The sequence below is a fragment of the Elaeis guineensis genome, chromosome 15, assembly GCF_000442705.2.
Source record: "Elaeis guineensis isolate ETL-2024a chromosome 15, EG11, whole genome shotgun sequence".
Lineage (NCBI taxonomy): Eukaryota > Viridiplantae > Streptophyta > Magnoliopsida > Arecales > Arecaceae > Elaeis > Elaeis guineensis.
The window spans coordinates 61,545,032-61,555,935 of record NC_026007.2 but is presented as its reverse complement, the minus strand read 5'-3'; positions in this window follow the sequence as shown (position 1 = coordinate 61,555,935).

The window sequence follows — 10,904 nt, the reverse complement described above, 5'->3', positions numbered from 1 at the left end:
CATGAGTCAATGTCTCCCATTGGTACGAGAACTTTGAAAATACAATAAATATTATTTGCTAATCCTCATCTCTGATGCCTTGAATAAAATTTTGCTGGTTTCAAGAAACAATAAATATTTCTTAACCAATACCCTAACGGCACTGGTTAGCAAAACCCTATTTATATTAGTTCTAGCATATGGCCATGCACACTGTTAGATTGTCCCTGCATATATTTTGTCTGTAACTGGATATATGGGTAGGATATAAATGTGTACAAACACTAGGAATTGGGAATCTAATAAACTTTAAAATTTGGGGAGGGTGTTAAAATCCCAATGAACAATAAAAGTTATAGTTTGGTCGATGGAGGGAACGCTTTTCAATTCACTGTAAAGAATTCAAGAGTTATTTTTTAAAAAAATATGGAACAGTATTCACTGACGCCAATAGTATTGGCTTATCCTAGTTGATTTATAGATAAGAAAAAGGGAAAGTGTTATACTTGATATTGATAAATTTCTGAGTACAATATGCAAAAAAGCCTAACATGTAATTAATATTTTTTGCACCATATATTTCATTTGCACTTGTTTAGGGGCTGTTTGGTATTGCTTTTGCCTTATATTTTTGTTCTGAAGAAGTCCAACGAGAAAATTAAGCTAAACTGAACAAATATACCATGGAACACTATTATTGTTTGCAATATCTTAAAAGCTCTTGCGTCAAAAATTTATTGCTTCCAACTAAAGGAAAAAAGAAGAAAAAGAAAAAGGAAAAGGAAAAAGGAAAAAAAAGAAAAAAGAAAAAGGAAAAGAAAATTGGGAAAAAAATAAAGGAAAATTTGGAAAAACAAAAAGGAATAAAAAATTGAGAGATATCTTAAAAAAAAAAAGAGGAGTGCACGGAGAGGCAAGATCTAACATATTTTTTAATTTTTCTTTTGCAGGTGGAGTCCTCGATGTATGTGGTGTGCAATATAATTGTCATTGATACTTATAATCTCATTAGTAGCCTACAACCCTGGTCACATTATATGTATCTTTTTCGGTCGAGCTTATCTTGCTGTCTAATTCTTATGTATCTACCGATGATGATTTGGTTACATAGTTTTATCATACACCTCTTATCACTGTCCATACTGATTCAACTTCACAATGAGATTCTGCGCTTCTTTCTTATATTGTCGAGCTACTTCATGCTTCACTACTGCAAGGTTACACCATCTCCACAACACATTTGCTACCGGGTTATGAGAATAATGGATATTGTCTTCACATCAGCCAATTCCCTGCTGCTGTATTTGGAGTTCTACATCTTTAAAGCTTGCTTCCTAGTTCTCCTGTCTTTGAGTGTCAATTTCTATGCTTATAGTCAGCAGCTTCCTCATCTTAGTTTTTTTAGTTGGATCGCTTCATTCTCTTACATTATATATCATCGGATACCACTGTCCTCTGCATCTGTTAGTGGGTCACCGCTTTTCTGCATCAACGTACCCAGTTTTCTACAAGTTATTCTTCTGATGACAGGATGGGTGACAGTGTCCATCATGCTCAGGTGTCACTATTGCCATTTCTCAACTTACTACACTTCTATAAGCTTCTCTTCTGTTCATATATCTTCACAGATGCAAAGTCCTTATCGTCCTGTTTTGTGTATAATATATGGGCCTATCATTTCCCAGCTTCAGCCATTTTGTTGTATACACTTTTTGTACACTGATACAGCTTCCTTTTGATAATGTCTCATTTCATCTTCTACCAAAAAAAAAAAAAAAAAAACTAAATGAAAATAAATGCAAGGAATGGCGTGTTGTGCAACTGTTGCCTCCAACATCCGTATCCTTGTATAATATTTTACTAATTTGTAGGAAAGCAAAGATACAAGAATAATATTTCCATAAATAAAAGGTATGTCCATATCCTTTTAAGGAGTGCAAAAGTTTATAATATCATCATTGCAACGTCTTCATGAATAATAAATGATCGAATTTAACTTGTCCTTTTATATCCTTAAAGATAGTAAGACCAATCATTGATTGCCATTATAATACCTGAGAATTTTTTTGTTTTTTGTTTTTATGAGAACTAGGACGGGAGGAAGGCTGGTGGAAATCAAGATCAGGGTAGATCAAATACATGCATGCCATTGGGATCTCTTTGGTTTTGTTGCAGGTTTCATTGGTAAATGCTTGTATATTTCTTGCTATGGTCCACCTATTCCATACTTTAACTTATTTTAAAACACAATATATTGAGAGTTGCAGTTTCTGGGAAGAAGCATATTTTCTTCTTGCATGGCTTCATACTTGTGGGTTTTTGTTTTGGGGCTCTGAATATACTATAAGCTATTGGTTATTTTCACTGAGCATATCAGAACCTGATTACCACTTTGCTGCCTTTAAACTTGAGGTTCCTCTATTCAACTTAACCGAGGGGACTAACTTCAATGCTGTGCTCTATCATCATACAAGTTAAACTTCAGGACTAATTGTTCCGTCATTTTATGAACATTGCTGCACTATTAGAAGTAACAGGGAGACTCTTCTAATTATACTTCGCACATATGGCACCTCAGTTGTTTGCTCACGAATGAACAGATTCCTATACTATGGATTCTCAAAGGCTTATTTCTGAAGATCTTCTTCTATATCCTCAACCATTGCTGTTCAAGAAATCATCTTTTGGAGTTTGGCAATCTTCATCCTTTACCTCCACAACAGTTTGGCTATATCTTGTTTTCAGCATGCTATATGGCTCAACTCCAAACTTTCTGCTGCTTCAAGCTGCTCTCTAGGCAGTCTGTCATGGAATTCGGCAACTATAGTTCAACACAGCCTGGTTGCTTTGGTGGGCTCGTAACGGATATATTTTTAATAATAACCAAATGATAACTATGCACCTTATGCATAAACTGATGGTTTTTGCCAAAGATTATGGCTATTTTCAATTTCAACATGCACAAATCCAGTGTCAGTACTGGGATAGCACAATTGTGAAGAAATTTTCCTTTGCGTTAACCCCGTCCTATGTCTTACTATCCCCTTCTGTTGGGGTTATAAAAATTAATTTTGATGCATCAGTTGTTGAAAATAAAGCAGCTGCAGGTTATATCATTAGAAACCATGATGCTCTAATGCTGCGAGCTGGAGGTAAATTGCTGCCTCATATGTCTGTCCCATTTACAGAACTAATGGCTGCCTGGCTTGGGATCAGGATTGCCGTTGAGGAACTTGAAGCTACCCAGGTTTGGGTGGAGTGGGACTCTACTACAGTCGTGTCTTGGTTAAAAAACCTTTCACTACATTTGTTTAGTCATATTCCTTATGTTAAAAATTTTCAGCGATAAAAAAGCAATTGTGAATATTTATGAAATTTCTCATACTTTAAGAGAAGCGAATCATGCTGCAGATTTCATTACTAATAAGGCACTGCAAGGAGATTTTACATGATCTTATAATGAAATTCTTGATCATCATGCTGTATATCTTCTACAAGCTAATGCTCATGGGGTCTCTTATAATCGATAAATAAAGCCTTGCTGAGCAGGATATGCGCATGACTTTGCCCCTTATATAGGTTTTGATCTTAATAAAATAATTATTTCTATTATTTTGCAGGATTGGTCAACAAGTTGGTCTTACCTTGATGGGATGATGGTTAGACTATTGTATAGAACTCATGCTTTATTTATAATGCTTAAGCCAAGCAACATAATGCAATTTCTTTCGGGGAATGACCAAATTTTCAGCTTCTTGTATTTTCTTAGCATTGTTCAATGAAACAGAGGAAATTGGAAGCAATGCATTGCCTTGTGAAAGAGAGATGTGATCATCAGGATATTAGACTATCAGACTTTAACTATCTTGGGTTGCAAGATATCCACACTAAGGAAATTGGTCAGGATTTTATGTGATCAAATCTATTACTAATGATGGGACTGTACGCAAGCTAATATCATGTATCAATAGAGCAGAAGAGGTGAAATCTCAATTGAGATGGATTTTTCAATTCTCCCTTCAGACAAACAAATATAATCCATTCTCCAGAAAAAGATTTGTTAGGATATACCGACTGATCCCCGTACGCCGACTTATTTTCGAACCGGTCCGACCGACGTCCGACTCTACCGATCGGACCGACGGACGACTCTACCGACCGGACCGACGGACGACTCCACCGATCGGACCAACAACAACTCTGACAATGGCTGTCGACCATATCCGACCGAAAGTATGTCAGTCGAATAGACCCATACTGTTCTCGATCGGCCGAGCAGCCGAACCCGAATCACCAACTCATTGTCGGGGGTGGCAGCTGACGTTCGACTTTTATAAGGCACCAGATCAGCTGATGGTGCCTTCGAGTCACCACCCGACGATCCGGCAGCCGAATACCGACATACAGTCGACCAGCCCATCCAAATATCATACAACTGCTATGGGCTGTTCTCCTGCGAAGGACATGCTGTACGACCGTCGTGGGATGTTGTCTTGCTAAGGACATGGGTTAATGACCTGACAACCCACGCCGATTTGACAGCCTCCGACGATTTGACAACTCTCCAGTTGTCTGCACCATTAATGGCGGGATCATACCGCATTCTACTATAAAACGGGGTAAGGCAACAGTCTTGAAAAGCTTTCTCAAGCTCTCTGAAGTGCCTCTAAGCTCTTGAGCTCTCTTTCTCTCTCTCTCTCCTGCTGAGCCCCTGATTTTTCACTGTTGCCTAGACTCCTCTCTGACTTGACCGTCGGAGGGTCCCCGTCGGAGGCATCTCCGATCAGTGAGGACTCTTCTTGCAGGTGTGCAACGCCGGCGATCGGACGGCGGGGGGATTGGCTGCAACAGATTTGGCGCGTCAGGTAGGGGTCGACAGAGGTAAGACAGCGAGCTTCATAGAGCTTAAAAAATCTCTCGAGATGACGAAAATCAGGGCTCAGTGATCGAGAGCTACCGGATCGGCGAGGCACTCTTTCCGTCAGGAAGAGGCCCCTCCTTCACCCTCCATGGCGGAACTTAGCTCTTCGCATCCGGTGGTGACCACGGAGGCACAGATCGCGGCGATCGTGCGGCAAATGACCGTTCTGACGGATGCGGTCAAAAACCTCCAACAGCAACCGACTCAGTTGCCGCAGCCACCGGCAGAACAACCGACGGTGCATCCTATGCCGTCCAGAAGCAGCCGCCGATGCCCGCGTCAACTTCTGTCTCCTCCTCAAGAGCAGCCATCTCAGCACTCTCACCGAGAAAGAGCGAGGCGGCCGAGGCACGACACCCACCGATCTCGATGTCCCTCTCCTTCCCATCTGGAGCGAGTGAGGAGGGAGAAGCGGCCGCGGACACCGTTCGCCTCACTTTCAAATTCATCGGGAGGTTCGACCCCTGGGGTTTCTTAACACCGACGGTTGGACGACCACAAACGTAAGTTCGAAAAAATCGATCGTCGGCTCGCCCAGATCCAGGCGGATGGTCAGAAGTCTTTGAACGACGTCGACTTCCGGACCACCCAACCTCTCTCCCAATTTGTCCTCGACGAACCGATTTCTAGTCGATTCAAGATGCCTCATGTGGAGCCTTACGACGGCTCCACCGACCCAGTTGACCATCTGGAGAGCTACAAGGCTCTCATGACAATCTAGGGGGTAACTGATACCCTCCTCTGCATCGGCTTTTCCACCACGCTCCGTAAAGCTGCCAGGGCCTGGTACACTGGCCTCCGCTCGGAGAGTATCCACTCCTTCGGGCAGCTCGAGCATTCTTTCGTGGCCCACTTTAGCACCAGTCGGAAGCCACCGCGAACCTCGGATAGTCTTTTCTCCCTCAAACAGGGAGAAAACAAGACGCTCCGACATTTTGTGGTCCGATTCAACACGGCCACACTTGGGGTTCGGGACCTCAACGAAGATATGGCTATCTCGGCCATAAAGAGAGAACTAAGGGGGTCCCGGTTCACCTATTCCTTGGACAAGACCCTCCTCCGGACGTATGCCGAATTGCTGGAGCGCGCGTACAAATACATGCATGCGGACGAAGGAGCTTCCGACCGGTACCTGACCAAGGGCACGGGTCAGAAGGAGAAGCGGAAGAAAAATCGAGCTCCTGCTGAACCCAGCAGGCCCCACTGATAGACGGGTCTCGCTCCGACAACGGAGTCTGAGACCGACGCATCGCAGGTATGACTCCTACACCCCTCTCTCCGCTCCTCGTGTGCAGATCCTGATAGAGATCGAAGGAGCGAAATATTTATGACGGCCTCGGCCTCTGAAGGCAAAAGGCCTCGACCAATGCGGCTCCATCATCGATCGTCGAACCGACAGCTCGATTGTCGATCGCCGAATCAACGCGGCTCCATAGCCGATCGTCGAATCTACGACGACCGCGGCCTCTGAAGGCAAAGGCCCTCGACCAACGTGGCCCGATTGTCGATCGTCGAATCTACGGCTCGATCATCGATCGCGAAATTCATGGCTCGATCATCGATTGTCGAATCTATGGCCCGATCGTCGATCGCCGAATCCATGGCTCGATCGTCGATCATCGAATTTACGTCGACCTCGACCTCTGAAGGCAAAGGGCCTCGACCAATGCAGCCCGATAGTCGATCGTCGAATCTACGGCTCGATCGTCGATCGCGGAATCCACGGCCCGATCGTCGATCATCGATCGTCGAATCAACGCGGCTCGCTAGCCAATCGCCGAATCTATGATGGCCTCGACCTCTGAAGGCAAAGGACCTCAACCAATGCGGCCCGATCATCGATCGTCGAATCTATGGCTCGATCATCGATCGCGAAATTCATGGCTCGATCGTCGATCGCCGAATCTACGGTCCGATCGTCGATCGTCGAATCTACGGCTCGATCGTCGATCGTCGAACCGACGGCCTCCGCCTCTGAAGGCAAAGGGCTTTGACCAATGCGGCTGGCTAACTTGCCGACTTAGCTCCGACTAAGAAGGGCAAAATGCCAAGACGACTGCAGTCGCACTCGCGACATACCGACTTGGTCACGATCGGTCGAAGGATATTCGGCTTACCATCGTTTATCATACGTCCCGACGTACACGCCCGACCAAGGACCGGACAACGGATATTCAACTTGTCATCGTTGTCCTATCCGAATACGTCGGACACTACTCGACTATCAGATTCTACGACGGAGATCGAAGGAGCGGAATATCTACGACAGCCTCAGCCTCTGAAGGCAAAGGGCCTCGACCAACACGGCCTGATAACCGATCGTCGAATCTACGGCTCGATCGTCGATCGTCGAACCGACGGCTCGATCGTCGATCGTCGAATCTACGTCGAATCTACGGCCCGATCGTCGATTGTCGAATCCATGGCTCGATCACTGATCATCGAATTTACGACGGCCTCGGCCTCTGAAGGCAAAGGGCCTCGACCAACGCAGCCTGATAGCCGATCGCCGAATCTACGGCTCGATCATCGATCGCCAAATCTACGGCCCGATCGTCGATCACCGAATCTATGGCTCGATCGTCGATTGCCGAATTTATGACGGCATCGACCTCTGAAGGTAAAGAGCCTCGACTAACGCGGCCCGATCGTCGATCGTCGAATCTACGGCTTGATCGTCGATCACGAAATCTATGGCTCGATCGTCGATCGCTGAACCGACAGCTCGATCGTTGAATCTACATCAAATCTACGACTCGATCGTCGATCACCGAATCGATAGCTCGATCATCGAATCTATGCCGAATCTATGGCTCAATCGTCGATCGTCGAATCTACACCGAATCTACGCCGAATCTACGGCTCGATCGTCGATCACCGAACCGACGGCCTCCGCCTCTGAAGGCAAAGGGCTTCGACCAACGCAGCTGGCTAACTTGCCGACTTAGCTTCGACTAAGAAGGGCAAAATGCCAGGACAACCGCAGTCGCGCTCGCGACATACCGACTTGGTCACGATCGGTCGAAGGATATTCGGCTTGCCACCGTTTATCATGCACCGCGATGTATCCGCCCGACCAAAATTCGGGCAACGGATATTCGACTTGCGACATACCGACTTGATCACGATCGATCGAAGGATATTCGGCTTGCCACCGTTTATCATACGTCCCGACGTGTACACCCGACCAAGGGCCAGACAATGGATATTCGACTTGTCATCGTTATCCTATCCGAATACGTCGGACGCTACTCGACTATCAGACTCTACGTGATGATCGTGTCATGCTACGTTTGGAGGTTGGCCGACATCCGACCCGACGTGCACACTCGACCTACAGTCGGGACGACTGACATCGGATCGTTCGTTGATACGATCGTCAGAGTCGGGGCAAGACGTGACGGAAAATCACTCCTTTCGTCCGAAGCTGTCGCCCACGTATTCACGCAGGCCAACATGACATCAGACTCAGGAGTGGGGGGGCAACTGTTAGGATATATCGACTGACCCTCGTACGCCGACTTACCCTCGGATCGGTCCGACCGACGGACGACTCTACCGACCGGACCAATGGATGACTCCACCGACTGGACTGACGGACGACTCTACTGATCGGACCGACAACGACTCCAACAATGGTTGCCGACCATATCCGACCGAAGGTATGTCGGCCGAACAGACCCATACTGTTCCCGACCGACCGAACCCGAATCACCGACTCACTGTCGGGGGTGGCAGCCGACGTTCGATTTTCACAAGGCACCAGATCAGCCGACGGTGCCTCCGAGTCACCATCCGACGATCCGACAGCCGAATACCGACATACAGTCGGCCAGCCCATCCAAATGCCGTACAACTGCTATGGGCTGTTCTCCTGCCAAGGACATGCTGTACGACCGCCGTGGGGCATTGTCCTGCTAAGGACATGGGTTAATGACCTGACAATCCATGCCGATTTGACAGCTCCCGGTGATTTGACAGCTCTCCAGTTGTCTGCACCATTAATGGCGGGACCATACCGCATTCTACTATAAAACAGAGTAAGGCAACAGTCTTGAAAAGCTTTCTCAAGCTCTCTGAAGTGCCTCTAAGCTTTTGAGCTCTCTTTCTCTCTCTCCCGTTGAGCCCCTGATTTTTCACTGTTACCTAATCTCCTCTCTGACTTGACCGTCGGAGGGTCTCCATCGGAGGCATCTCCGATTAGTGAGGATTCTTCTTGCAGGTGCGTGATACCGGTGATCGGGCGATGGGGGGATTGGCTGCATTGAAGGATGAAAATCTAATAGATGTGTTGCTCTACTACATTCAAAAGAGTGTTTGCATGGCGCCTGGGTGCTTGAACCATTACATTGATTGCGGCGATCTCCCTATCTTTTCATATTTGATCTTACTCTCTTTGTTTAATCTTGAGCTGTACATGAACTGTATGTTTATTGGTGGTTTCACGTACTGTTGTCAAAAAAAATCATTGAAGAAAACAAATAGAAGAAAAAGAGGGAAAGAAGGAAGAAGGAAAAAATTGGGATTATCTAAAAGAATGATGTATAGAGGTAAAAAAAATGAGAGGAACAAAAGAAATTGAGCGGCAAAAGAAAAAAAAAAAAAAAAAAAGGAAAAGTCAAAAGTAGAGAGAAAAGAGAAAAAGAAATATCTAATCTTTGTTTTTCTATATATGCAGGTATTATCTTATACTTCTGATACTTTATTGCTACCTATCTGCACTATGGAATTTATCATTCATGTTATCAGATTTTTGTTGTTGGGTGATCTTCAAAGTTTTACTCTAATGTTCCATGTTCTTCAAAGGAGATTGTTTGAACCTGCTTGCATTACATTTAACAAAGTCGCTACAGGAAGTCTTCCTATCATCTTATACTCGATGTTTGCTACTTTATTCTTAGTTCACAAGGACCTTTGTATATTTCTACATATTTCTATCATGACATATTACATATATTGGATTGTTGCTGACTACTTTTCAGTACACTCAACACATGGAAATATTGGCTCTTACTATGGCATAATATCATGTTTCTCATTGTTTTACATTTTATCACCTTACATTTTATCAAGCTTTACATTTTATCACCTTACATCAGCTATTTCATCATTGTTCAGCACTGGTTACTGTTGTTCTGTTAAATGGCACATGCAGATTCCAGAATTCAGATACTGTTGGGCATCATATAGAGTATTATCTTCATCTCATATATGGAGGTTTTATGGCTTTTCTTCAGATGTCATCTATCCGTGTTCACATCTTGTTTTATTCTATGGAACCAAATTTAAAGCTGCATTCTATCTTCAAACAACCTATGCTTCATGTATAATCATTCTCTTATTACATGAACTTTATAGTGGTATCTACTTTGTATAGTCTCCTGCCACTGAGTGGTCAAGAAGGATTTTTGTTGGTCTATACCACATGTAATTGCAAAGACAAAAAGGAGAAAAGGAAAAAGAAAGATGAAAGGCATAAAAGGAAAAAGAAAAAAGAAAAAAGAAAAATGAAATAAAAAAGCAAAAGAGAACCATGAAAATAGAAAATTTTATCACTAACCTCTTTTGGGTTTTGTTGCAGTTTTCATTGGTAAATGCTTGTATATTTCTTGCTATGGTCCACCTATTCCATACTTTCACTTATTTTAAAACACAATATATTGAGAGTTGCAGTTTCTGGGAAGATGCATATTTTCTTCTTGCATGGGTTCATACTTGTGGGCTTTTGTTTTTGGGCTCTCAATATACTATAAACTTTTGGTTATTTTCACTGAGCATATCAGAACCTGATTACTACTATGCTGCCTTTAAACTTGAGGTTCCTCTATTCAACTTAATTGATGGGACTAACTCTAATGCTGTGCTCTATCATCATGCAAGTTATACTTCCGGACTAATTGTTCCGTCATTTTATGAACACTGCTGCACTATCAGAAGTAACGGGGAGAGTCTTCTAATCATACTTTGCATATATGGCACCTCAGTTGTTTGCTCATATATGAAT